Here is a 10,564-nt window from a genome sequence, read left to right on the forward strand (position 1 = left end):
TGGATGCTGTGAATCAGGAACAAAAACAGAAGATGCTGGAAAAGTTCAGCAGGTCTAACAGCGTCTGTGAAGAAAACTTAAGAGTTAATGCTTCAGGTCAGATGACCATTCTGAGGAAGGGTCACCAAGACCCGAAACATTAACTCTGATTTTTCTTCGTAAGTGCTATCAGACCTGCTGAGCTTTTCAACCTCTGATTTTGACCCTTTATTTCCTCAAACATAGTCCTTGACACTGATCATCCTCTCAGAGCCAGCTCTCAGAATGAATAGGATGTCTTACATTCAGAGATAATGGGAACTGCAGATGCTGGAGAATTCCAAGATAATAAAATGTGAGGCTGGATGAACACAGCAGGCCAAGCAGCATCTCAGGAGCACAAAAGCTGACGTTTCGGGCCCAGACCCTTCATCAGAGAGCTCTCTGATGAAGGGTCTGGGCCCAAAATGTCAGCTTTTGTGCTCCTGAGATGCTGCTTGGCCTGCTGTGTTCATCCAGCCTCACATTTTATTATCTTGGATGTCTTACATTGCTGTTTTTATCTGTCAGCCAGTGCTGCCTGATTTGACCAGATTATAGCCCAATTAGAACTCATATTCTATGAGGTCAACCTGGGTTACTTGTTACAATCATGTCTGACAATTTGACTGAATTTTCGAAGAGGTTACCAAGAGTATAGATAAGGGAAATGCATTTGACATAGTCTACTTGGACTTTGCAACAGTTTTGATAAGGTCCTACATCAGAGATTCATAGAAAATGTAAAAGTGCATGGTATCCAAGCAAATTTGGCTAATTGAATCCAAAATAGACTGAATAGCAGGAATCAGAGTGAACTGGTTGTGGGCTGTCTACTGGCTACAAGGCTGTGTTAAGTGGGGTTCTACAGAGACTGGTGTTGGCACTGATGCTGTTTGTGGTAAAACTTGAATGTAGAAGGGTTGTTTGGTATGTTTAGAGGTGAAATGAAAATTGATGGACTGGTAAATAGTGAAGAAGGTAGACTTAAATTATTGGAGACATCGACAGGATGGTCAAATGGCCTGATCAGTGGCAAATGTTGAGAAGCAGTAGTGGGGAGGCAATAGCTTAATGCTTTTATCATTAGGCTATTAATCTAGAAGTTCAGCTAATGTCTGGAGACCCATTTCAAATCCTACCATGGCAGATGATGACCATGAAACCATTGCTGACTATCAAGAAAAACCCATCTGGTTCACAGATGCCCTTTACAGAAGGAACTCTGACATTCATGGTCGACCTAGATGTGATTCCAGAGCCACAGCAATGTGGTTGACTCTGAGCTAGTCTTTGGGCAATAAAGTTTGGCTCAACCAGAGACACCTTCATCATAAAAAAGGGATTGAAATCATTTGGTCAAGTGTGAATTGAAGCAACTTGGTCAAACAAATAAGGCAAGAGTATGGATGAACTTCAGGTCCGTGGAAAGCACTGAGGATCAGTCGGATCTGATAGAGTAGCTCCACTGGTCACTTAAAGTATCAGGACAGGTGCGTATAATGGAAAAATAAACACACTAACTTTTATTCTCTAAGGCATAGAGTTAAAGAACAGGGAAGTGTTGCTAGCACTGCATAAAATATTGGTGAGGCAACAGTAAGACCATTGTGTGCAGTTCGGGAATCCACGCTGTTGGAGGGATGTGTTTGAACTGGAGAAGGTGCAGAAGAGATTTTCCAGGATATTGCCTGGGATGGAGAGTTCTATACAGGAAGAGAGATTGTTTTTCTTAGAGCAGCGGAGATTGAGGCGGGAGTTGACTGAAATGCAAAAAATGTCAGAGGAGAATAGAATGGTAGACAAAAAGAAACTTCATTCTTTGGTAAGAGATTCAATGACCTGGGGGCATAAATTTAAAAGAAGAGATAGGAAGTTGTAAGGGGATGTCAGGATTTTTTTTTCAACTGAAGGACGTTAGGAATCTGCACTCACTATCTACAAGGGTGTGAGGGCGACAGAAACCACATTATATTTAAGAATTAATATTTAAGATGTCTGCCTGCAAATTCCAATGTACACAAGGCTATGGACAAGTGCCAGAAAATGGGATTAGAACAGTTTATAGAACATAGAACACAGAACATTACAACACAGTACAGGCCCTTCGGCCCTCAATGTTATGCCGACCTGTCATACCGATCTGAAGCCCATCTAACCTACACTATTCCATGTACGTCCATATGCTTATCCAATGACAACTTCAATGTAGCTAAAGTTGGCGAATCTACTACTGTTGCAGGCAAAGCGTTCCATTCCCTTACTACTCTCTAAGGAAAGAAAGCACGTCTGACATCTGTCCTATATCTTTCACCCCTCAATTTAAAGCTATGCCCCCTCGTGCTTGCCATCACCATCCCAGGAAAAAGGCTCTCTAAATCCACCCTATCTAACCCTCTGATTATTTTATATGTTTCAATTAAGTCACCTCTCAACCTTCTTCTCTCTAATGAAAACAGCCTCAAGTCACTCAACCTTTCCTCGTAAGACCCTCCCTCCAGACCAGGCAACATCCCAGTAAATCTCCTCTGCACCCTTTCCAAAGTTTCCACATCCTTCTTATAATGCAGTGACCAGAACTGCACACAATACTCCAAGTGCGGCTGCACCAGAGTTTTGTACAGCTGCAGCATAACCTCTTGGTTCTGGAACTCAATCCCTCTATTAATAAAAGCTAAAACACTGTATGCCTTCTTAACAGCCCTGTCAACCTGGGTGGCAACTTTCAAGGATCTGTGTACATGGACACCGAGATCTCTCTGCTCATCTACAGTGTTAAGAATCTTACCATTAGCCCAGTACTTTGCCTTCCGGTTACTCCTACCAAAGTGCATCACCTCACACTTGTCTGCATTAACCTCCATTTGCCACCTCTCAGCCCAGTTCTGCAGCTTATCTATGTCTCTCTGCAACCTACAGCATCCTTCGTCACTATCCACAACTCCACCGACCTTAGTATCGTCTGCAAATTTACTAACCCATCCCTCTACGCCCTCATCCAGGTCGTTTATGAAAATGACAATCAGCAGTGGACCCAACATCGACCCTTGCGGTACACCACTAGTAACTGGTCTCCAGGATGAACATTTCCCATCAACTACCACCCTCTGTCTTCTTTCAGCAGGCCAATTTCCGATCCAAACTGCTATATCTCCCATAATCCCATTCCTCCGCATTTTGTACAATAGCCTACTGTGGGGAACCTTATCGAACGCCTTGCTGAAATCCATATACACCACAACAACCAGTTTACTCTCATCTACCTGTGTGATCACCTTCTCAAAGAACTCAATAAGGTTTGTGAGGCACAACCTTCCCTTCACAAAACCGTGCTGACTATCCCCAATCAATTTATTCTTTTCTAGATGATTATAAATCCTATCCCTTATAACCTTTTCCAACACTTTACCAACAACTGAGGTAAGGCTCACTGGTCTATAATTACCAGGGTTGTCTCTACTCCCCTTCTTGAACAGGGGAACCACATTTGCTATCCTCCAGTCATCTGGCACTATTGCTGTAGACAAAGATGAGTTAAAGATCAATGCCAAAGTCTCGGCAATCTCCTCCCTGGCTTCCCAGAGGATCCTAGAATAAATCCCATCCGGCCCAGGGGACTTATCTATCTTCACCCGCTGTAGGATTTCTAATACCTCTTCCTTGTGAACCTCAATCCCACCTAGTCTAGTAGCCTATATCTCAGTATTCTCCTCGACAACATTGTCATTTTCTAGAGTGAATACTGTTGAAAAATATTCATTTCGTGCTTCCCCTATCTCCTCTGACTCCACACACAACTTACCACTACTATCCTTGATTGGGCCTAATCTTACTTTCGTCATTCTTTTATTCCTTAAATACATATAGAAAGCCTTAGGGTTTACCCTGATCCTATCCACCAACAACTTCTCATGTCTCCTCCTGGCTCTTCTGAGCTCTCTCTTTAGGTCTTTCCTGGCTACCTCGTAGCCCTCAAGTGCCCTAACTGAGCCTTCACATCTCATCCTAACATAAGCCTTCTTCTTCCTCTTGGCCAGAGATTCCACCTCATTCGTAAACCACAGCTCCCACACTCTGAAGCTTCCTCCCTGCCTGACAGGCACATACTTATCTAGGACACACAGGAGCTTTTCCTTGAATAAGATCCACATTTCTAATGTGCCCATCCCCTGCAGTTTCCTTCCCCATCCTATGCTCCCTAAATCTTGCCTAATCTCATCGTAATTGCCTTTCCCCCAGCTATAACTCTTGCCCAGTGGTATACACCTATCCCTTTCCATCACTAAAGTAAACATAACAGAATTGCGATCGCTATCACCGAAGCGCTCACCTACTTCCAAATCTAACACCCGGCCGGGCTCATTACCCAGTGCTAAATCTAATGTGGCTTCGCCCCTTGTTGGCCTATCTACATACTGTGTCAGGAAGCCCTCCTGCACACACCGGACAAAAACTGACCCATCTATAGTACTCGAACTATAGTGTTCCCAGTCAATATTTGGAAAGTTGAAGCCCCCCATGACAACTACCCTGTCTCTCTCACTCCTATCGAGAATCATCTTTGCTATCCTTTCCTCTACATCTCTGGAACTATTCGGAGGCCTATAGAAAACTCCCAACAGGGTGATCTCTCCTTTCCTCTTTCCAACCTCAGCCCATACTACCTCAGTTGACGAGTCCCCAAACATCCTTTCTGCAACTGTAATACTGTCCTTGACCAACGTTGCCACACCTCCCCATCATTGACCATCTTCTCTGTTCTTAATGAAACATCTAAATCCCGGAACCTGCAACAACCATTCCTGTCCCTGATCTATCCATGTCTCCGAAATGGCCACAACATCGATGTCCCAAGTACCAACCCATGCTGCAAGTTCACCCACCTTATTCCGGACGCTCCTGGCGTTGAAGTAGACACACTTCAAACCAACTGCTTGCTTGCCGGTGCCATCTTGCATCCCTGAAACTTTATCTCGGACCTCCCTACTCTCAACCTGTTCTGTAGTCGAACTGCCATTTTGGTTCCGATCCCCCTGCTGAATTAGTTTAAACCCACCCGAATAGCCTTAGCAAATCTCCCCCCCAGGATATCGGTACCCCTCTGGTTCAGGTGAAGACCATCTTGCTTGTAAAGGTCCCACCTGCCCCAGAAAGAGTCCCAATTATCCAAGTATCCAAAACCCTCCCTTCTGCGCCATCCCTGTAGCCACGTGTTCAACTCCTCTCTGTCCCTATCCCTCGCCACTAGCACGTGGCACGGGCAACAAACCAGAGACAACAACTCTGTTCATCCCAGCTCTCAGCTTCCATCCTAGCTCCCTGAATTTCTGCCTTAAATCCCCATCTCTCTTCCTACCTATGTTGTTGGTGCCAATGTGGACCACGACTTGGGGCTGCTCCCCCTCCCCCTTAAGGATCCCAAAAACACAATCAAGACATCATGCACCCTGGCACCTGGGAGGCAACACACCAACCGTGAGTCTCTCTCATCCCCACAGAACCTCCTATCTGTCCCCCTAACTATGGAGTCCCCACTGACTACTGCTCTGCTCCTCTTCCCCCTTCCCTTCTGAGCAGCAGGGACAGACTCTGTGCCAGAGACCTGTGCCCCACTGCTTTTCTCTGGTAAGTCGTTCCCCCCTAACAGTATCCAAAACGGTATACTTATTGTTGAGGGGATTGGCGACAGGGGATCCCTGCACTGCCTGCCAGTTCCCTTTCCGTCCCCTGACCGTAACCCATCTGCCTTTTTCTTGTACCTGAGGAGTGACCACCTCCCTGTAACTCATCTCAATGACCTCCCCTGCCTCCCGAATGATCCGAAGTTCATCCAGCTCCAGTTCCAGCTCCAGTTCCAGTTCCCTAATGCGGTTCAAGGAGCTGGAGTTGGGTGCACTTCCCACAGATGTAGTCAGCAGGGACACTAGTGGTGACCCTTACCTCTCACATTCTGCAGGAGGAACATTCAACCGCCCTGACCTCCGCTTCCATTATTCTAACTTCCCAAGACTGTTTAAAAAAGAATAAAAAATAAACTTGTTACCTTACCAACCAGGCACACAGAACCTTTTTTTTAGGTTAGAGGAGGAGGATGGGTGGGAGACACTACCCGGGTAGTGTTTCGGGTAACACAACCACACAAATATATTCCCTCAATCACTCGCCAGTCCCGTGTCGGCTCCTGCTCAGCGTATCTCCGCCTATTCACGAGGTAAGCTTTTTAAAGATTCAAAAACAGTGACTCACCGGCTTCCCGACAGGCTCCTGCTCCAAGCTCCCGCTCGCGATGCTGCTCAACCAACACTCGAGGTAAGCTTTTTAGTTTAGTGATTGTTTTTGTCTGGATCAGATGGAGCCCCAAAGGACCTTTCCTTGTGTTCGATATCTCTATGTTCCCTGACTCACTGATTCTCAATCGCCAACTTACTTGTTGACCATAACTTTCACTCTCTCATTGTCTGTCACTGACCTCCCTTAATAAGTCACTCCCACTCCTTGCTCACTCCCCAGATTTCAGTGATCCCCTCCTCACTAACTCCTGGTGACCACCTCATTCTCCAAGTCATAGTAATGCCATCAGTTACTGACCGTCACTCTTTTCCACTCACTGACTCCCAGTTACCTTTTTACTCACTGACTCTCGGCAACCGCTTCACTTACCAATTCTCAGTAACCCTGTTAGCCCTGAGTCATTCTTTGATCCTCAGTAAACCCCCAGTTATCGCTTGTTAGTAGCCCCCTCATTCACCAACTCTCGGTTACCTCCTCACTCACAGCCTGTCAGTTATGACTCCACTCCCTGATTTGCATTGGCTCCCTCACTCTATAACACTCAGTAGCCCCTTATTCAGTCCCTGTCACTCCTCACTCACTCAGTGACTCTTAGGAGCTCTTCACTCATTATCTCTCAGTAATGTGTCACTTCCTGATTCTCAGGCTGCTATCAGTCATTGCCTCTTAGTTACTTCTCATTTCACTGATTCTCAGAATTGTCACTCTCAGTCACCTTCCATGACTCTTTCTGACTGTCACTCACTTGCTCTCAAAACCCCAGCAAATGCCAGATTTAATTACCGTTTACTCACTGATGCTAACTGGGCCATCACTCAGAATTTCATTTCGTAAATGCACCAAATCTCAGGCTCCTCTATTAGTGATTATCAGTCTCCCACATTCACCAAAAACTCTATCCCTTCTAATGCATAGGCTGTCATTCCTCTCTCACTTCTTGGCTCTCATGCTATCCTAATTGATAAAATATCAGTCCCCCAGCTACACACGAACCTCTCAGTACACCATCAGTCAGTGAATCTCACTCCTGTCACACCTGTCACTCACCAACTCTGCCATTCAATCTCAATTCCCCCTCACCCCTGCTCACCCACCAGCTCTCAGCCCCAGTCAACAAATCTCAATGTCCCTTGCCCAAGATCACACACCAACTATCACTTACCAAATCTCAGTCCCCTTCACATTTGATCATCTATCAGTTCTCAGCTCAGTCTCTCCAATCCCCAAGTATTTCAGCAACAACTCTTTACACTCCATCTCCTGTTATTGCCTCCTCAACTAGTCGTAGATTTTGACTTTCTCACTCCTAATCTTGATAGCCTCTGTCCACAGTGATAAAAATGCCTTCTCCAAGTGATCCATGCCAAACTTGAAGTAATTCTTCCCATCCCAGGCATATCCTTACAATGAAGTTATTACCTTATTGTCACAGATCTCACAGACACATATCAACTGAAGTGTGTGGATACCTAAAAATAAAAAAATCTCCATTCAGAATGAAATTCACAGAGATTACATAGATGCATCAATATCTTTCAAATACACATCTCTGTTCAGCATGAGCTATTCAGATGGGAGAATCAATCAAATGTAGCCCCAAATAAGTGGATGAGAGCATTTGCGAGAAGCTTAATTGGCCAAGGAGTAAAAGAATCATAGACTCATAGAAGCCCTACAGTGCAGAAAGAGGCCTTGCAGCCCATCGAGTCTGCACTGATCCTCTGAGCAGCATCCCAACAAAACCCAGTATCCTCCACCCTGTCCCCATAGCTCTGCATTCAACGTAGTTAATCCGCCCAGGCTACACACCCCTGGGCACTATGGCAGCAATTTACTATGGCTAATCCACCTAACCTGCACAAGGTTAAATGGAAAGAGTAACCAGGCAGTGTGGAAAAATAAGGTGAGAAAGACTGAGGGAACCGGAAATATTGGCACCATAGATCAGGAGAACAGCATGGGAGTACGGGCAGGAAAGTTAGTAGAAACAGGGAGGGAGGAATGAAAGGGTTGGCAGTCAAGTGAGTGGAAGACAAAGAGAGGAATTTGATAGAAGACAAAAAACTCAGAGAAATTGGAGAGAAATGAATGAGAATGCAAGTAGGTGAAGTGGTAGAAGCAAAGAGATCAGAATAAGAATGCAGACAGGAGTATTCATGGGCAGGGGAGGTAGAAGAGAAGGCAGACATGGGAGTCAGTGGAAAAATGAAGAAAGGATGCGAGAGAATTTGGATGAGTTAGACGAAGAGTGGAGGGATCAGTGAAAGGCAGGAGGGATTGCAGAAGATGAAAAGAAGCTTGTTATGGAAATAAAAATTAAAGGGTCTGGTATCAGAATAGGAAAGTCAATGGGGAAAGAGAGGAATAGTGCAGCCAAAGAAAAGGCAAAAAAAATTAGGCATATAATGCTAATGACAACAGAAATTGCTGAATGAATACAATACAGTTGCAGGGATAGGTCAGTTAGTTACAGACTGTGAGTCAGTCAGTGGTCAGGAAATACATGAGAAAAGTTCTGAAGGACAGGATTGGTCAACATTTAGAAAGATGGGGATTGGTTGGGGATAGTCAGCGTGGATTTGTTAGAGGGCGAACAAATCTAAATAATTTTACACAGATTTGGGTCCACAATCGGTTTGAAAAAATGAAGCAAAAGGTGATGACAGAAGAGTTTTTTTGTGATTGCAAGCCGATGATCAGTGGTGTACCACAGGCATTGGTGCTGTGATCCATTTTATTTGTTGTGTAATTAAAGGCTTGGATGTGAATTTAGACAGTGTAATAAGTATGTTCGCAGGTGACATGAAAATTGGTAGTGCTGTTGATATTGAAGAGGATGATGTCAAGCTACAGTCTGATGTTAATCAACTGTCAATTTGTCAAAACAATGGTAGAAGGAATTTAATCCTGATAAGTGCGAAGAGATCAGTTCACAAGTTCTAAGTTAAGGATTTACACAGTAAGTGGTGGTGCCTGTGAGAGTACTGAGGAACAAAGGGACCTAGGTGTACAAGTCCATGGATCCCTGAAAGTGTGCCCACAGTTAGACAGAGTGGTGAAGGAAGAATATGGGATAATTGCCTGAATTAACTGAAACGTATAATATCAGAGCAACAAAAGTTTTGTTGCAAACTTATAAAACATTGGTTAGGCCACGGATGGAACACTTTGTGCAGTTCTTGTTGCTATACTACCTGAAGAGTGAGAATATACTGGACATGATGCGGACGAGATCCATTAGTCTGTAGCCTGAGATGAAATGTTCTTTGTTATGAGGAGAGACTGGATAGACTGGGTGCGTTTTCCTTGTAGCAGAGGAGGTAGAAGCAGGATTTCTTTAAAGTACACAAAATTATGAAAAGCCTAGACAGAAAATTTGTAAAAAATTGTTTGTCCTTGAGCATGTCTAAGGCCAGACGACATCAATGTAAGGAGAGGGATAAGAGGTTTAGAGGAGACCTAAGATCAATATTTTTCACCCAAAAAGTGTCAGAAATATGGAGCTGAGATGATGGTGGAGTGAGATACTGTCATAACATTTAAGGAAGGATATGTTTGTTGGTCAGCATAGAAATGGTGAGCCAATGGGCCAGTTTTGATGCTGTCTGACTCTTTTATTCCATATGACTAGTGGTCAGGCACTATCTGTGAAGAAAAACACATAGTAAATGTTTTGAGTCCCAAAACACTGCTTTGGACCTGCCTTTTCAGTGGTGAAGACAAATTGTATCGGCGAGAATGGAGACCAGGAGGCAAAAGTGTGGATCACTGGGGTGTCAGTGTTGAGACTGATTGAAGAGGAAACCGGGTTGGATGAAGTTGAATGGCTAGTTAGTGTTGGCACTGAGGTGGGGGTAGGTGTGAAAGTGGGGCAGGAATTTGAAAAGGAAGAAAGGGACAATGGAGAGTTGTGGACAAGGGAAGTAAGGAAGTGAATAGGAGAACAGTGTAGTTGGAGATGCATGTAGAAGGGGAGACAAAGGAATAGTGAAGTGAATGGAGAGTGACTGGAGAGGTGGAGTGAAGGAGAGTAGGGAACTGAACAGGAGACAGGGGAGTAGGGAAGTGAATAGGGGGCAGTGGAGAAGTCAATAGAAGGGGAGGTAGGGGAACAGGGAACAGTTCTTCTGATTAATTAGGGTGACACACAGGAACCAAAGCCCAACAAGTCTACAGATGTTATAAATGGTAAAGATTTCAGGAAACTACACTAAAGTCCCCATATGATATACCTTATATTTTCAGGTTGACGGGA

The sequence above is a fragment of the Stegostoma tigrinum genome, chromosome 34 (genome assembly GCF_030684315.1).
Source record: "Stegostoma tigrinum isolate sSteTig4 chromosome 34, sSteTig4.hap1, whole genome shotgun sequence".
Taxonomy (NCBI): Eukaryota; Metazoa; Chordata; class Chondrichthyes; order Orectolobiformes; family Stegostomatidae; genus Stegostoma; species Stegostoma tigrinum.